Genomic DNA, 3203 nt, shown 5'->3' with positions numbered 1-3203 from the left:
TATATAGTCAGCTTCAGTGGTGTTTTTGTATTAGGGGGGGGGGGGGGGGGGGAGGGCACGAATTTCTCCTGCAGGAACTTTATTTTGGCTCAAAACAACGCCCAGTTCTCATTCACGCTTTGAACTGAGTATCTCAATAACACTGGCCCATAGAATTCTTCGCGTTCATTATGCATGCTTTGACAATTGGTCTGAAAGATCATATATATCTTTTGTACGGTGCGGATGTTTTGGGTTGTTGTTGTATGGAGACAACGAATCGCGTGGTTGTCGCCTATGTATTCATGTATATAATGCACAGTAGCCAGTTCAGGATGGCTCGGGGTAACAAGATCAAGTGTTGTGTGCGCACGTGTTGGAACAGATGCAGCCTGTTTCATTTGGAAGAGATCTAATAGGTGAAGATAATCGGAAAATTCGGATGTACTGCGGTCATTAAGGGAAGCTTATGCCTGGATAACCAGATTATGCCTGGATAATTGATGTCTTCGGCCAATAAGGTAGTTCAGCTTTTAAACTTTTTCGAATCTGTATTACGATTGCATATAACTTTTCAGCAAAACTTAAGGAAAAACCTGGGGGTCGATAGCAAGCACCTGGGACAAGAGCGGCATGTTTCAGCTGGAACACAATCCACATAGTCTCCAGTGAAGTGTCGATAATGACGGGAGTGACATGGATATATATTTTTACTGCAATCAGTCTACTTTCATGACAATATGTAATCGCACTACAATATTGTTTTGCTATGCTTTCTGTTGCCCATGTCGGCATGGTCGCAATTACTGCAGTTCAGTCAACGTCCGCGTCCAGCTAGTCGTTTTCCGCGTTACTAAAGTGACATTTTCATGAAACGCCGTCATGATTCTGAAGGGTTAAACTACGCCCCGTGCACCTCTTATCCTGTATCTTTATACATTGACTCGCACGTGGCGTATGATTGTTACTGATGCAATGTTCGATTTTTGTTTTCTTTGTGAAAGTTTTAGTATATCTTTCTCAATATTATAATTTACCCCCGCTACAATAATGGCCCTCTGGGCGCGTGTTGTAATCCTAATAAATTATACAAATAAATATACGTCCTCCAGTCCTGAAGACCGACCCTACTGGTCTCGATAAAAAGTATTGTTTTATAAGCACTGAACGTCCTTATAAACAGTCATTTGTACGCTCGGCCACAGCGGCGCTTTTTCTAAACCAGCTTTCCGCAATACACTTGCCTCGATTAAAGTGGGTCACACGAGGTGTGGCCACCGTCAAGTTATTCTGGCCGTCGATTAAACTCCGCTCCGTCGATAGCTCAGTTGGTAGAGCGGTGGACTGTAGAGGCACCTCCAAAACAGGCATCCATAGGTCGCTGGTTCGAATCCGGCTCGACGGATGTTTTTTTTTTTTTTTCTCTAAGCAACTTTAATATTGGTACTGTGCTGATGCGGCCTACTATTGCAGAAGCAGCTCGAAAACATGGTAGTCGCCATGGCCACGATTTATTGAAACCACACTGCCACAGTGCACATGGCTCCCGGGAGCAGCTGTGGCACGCGGCTGCCCAGGCCTGTTGCGCGTGCGTGCAAAGGTCACGTCGCAGTCGCCGTTCGTAAATATTCACCAGTCATAAACAATGCGATCGTCGGGCCGCTTATGTGTTGCTATGCAGAAAAATTACAACCGTGTGAAGAAATATTGTACTCTTATGGCAGTACGTTGTATTTATTCGGCCTGCGTCGTGTAAGCTGTAAGGTTCGATGCGGAAAAGGTGTCCTTTCCTATTTCCTCTGTGGCGACGAGCGACCACGTAGACCGATAAAGTTTCAGGGCTCTCGCGGGAGAGGATAGACAGACACCCGATCTCCTAGCGTAGCATTTTTAATCTGTCTCGTAACGCTAGCCTGTGCCGGTGCGTGCCAGCCGCTCGTGCCTCGTGCAAAGCCAGCGTCTACGTAATTTTCATGCGACGCCGATGCTGCTGCCGCTACAGAGGGCTCCCCCCTAGAGAGGAGGAAAGTTCGATGAACGATGGAAAGTCCACGTGACGGGGCATGTCTTGTCATTGGTCTTGGGTGTCACGGACGGGGGAGGCGTCGACGGATGCAGCAGCGTTGCATCGCACATTGGTGGGGCCGATGGCGCGGATCCTTCAATGTAGGAGGGTTTGAGAAGTTCCAGGGCAATTTTGTCTGATCGTCCGTTGACTTTCACGACAAAAGTCGCCGGACGACGCTCTGGAACACAATATGGCCCAGATTAGTGTGGCTGCAAAGGCTTCCGCACGGCACAGTTACGCACGAAAACGTGAGTAGCAGAGGTGAGTGCGAGAGAAACGTAGGCACGGGGCGTATCTGGCTGAAGAAAGCTTGCAGTTCGGCAACGTAGTCGGCAGGTGATGGCATTAGTTTTTTACTGGTGGCGACAAATAAATCGCATGGAAGGCGTAGGTGAGTGCCGTAGACTAGCTCAGCACAGGAGCAACCTAGGTCGCTCTTGAGTGCCGGTCTGATGCCAAGTAAGACGAGAGGAAAATGTGGAACCCACTTTTCCGGCGATTCATGCGCCATAAGGGAGGCTTTGAGATGCCGGTAAAAACGTTCAACAAGTTGAACGTTTTGAACTGCGGGTGGTAAGCAGTCGTGCGAAAACGTATCATTCCGAGTAGTTGGAGTAGCTCGTTGAAGAGTGCCGATTCAAACTGCCGACCGCAATCGGTGACTATTGTGTATGGGCAGCCGAACCTTGCAATCCATGTAGACACGAAAGCTGCTGCAATAGTGGGCGCTGAGATGTCGGATATAAGTGTAGCTTCTGGCCAACGTGTTGATGCATGTCAGCAGGTAGCAGTAAGGCCGGCGCTGGTGACACGCGCGTGGCACCAGCGAAGTCCAAGTGGAGAGCGCTGCTGCCACGCAATGACGTCACCAAAAAGAAAGCAGTTTAACAGAAGACATGAAATGCTAGTATTATCGTTTTGTTGTTAAATATACTTTGTCTAAATATATAGAGCATTTGATTTAATGCCGTGTTTTAAAATCGAAAATGACTGTGGGCGCCCACACATGCGTGCACGCAGCGGGGGAGGGGATCGCACGAGACGGTCTTTTCGTCGCTGTGGCTACTTGTGGCCGTGTGGTGTGTAGTATCAGTGAGTGCGAATAACGTTTTCCCTTACGAAGATAATAGTGAAGCTTCGAAGGAACTGCATTGCC

General features: G+C 48.1%; 1 non-coding gene across 1 annotated transcript; it reads left to right on the top strand.

The window, feature by feature from the left end:
* Positions 1-1292: 1292 nt before the first annotated feature.
* On the top strand, positions 1293-1384 carry Trnay-gua (transfer RNA tyrosine (anticodon GUA)). The gene is given in 2 exon segments: positions 1293-1329; positions 1349-1384. It is a non-coding gene; the product is annotated as a tRNA-Tyr (tRNA).
* Positions 1385-3203: the final 1819 nt, after the last annotated feature.

The sequence above is a fragment of the Dermacentor silvarum genome, chromosome 8 (assembly GCF_013339745.2).
Source record: "Dermacentor silvarum isolate Dsil-2018 chromosome 8, BIME_Dsil_1.4, whole genome shotgun sequence".
NCBI lineage: Eukaryota > Metazoa > Arthropoda > Arachnida > Ixodida > Ixodidae > Dermacentor > Dermacentor silvarum.
The sequence above is the reverse complement of the archived record's forward strand: the minus strand, read 5'-3'. Positions and strand labels throughout refer to the sequence as shown.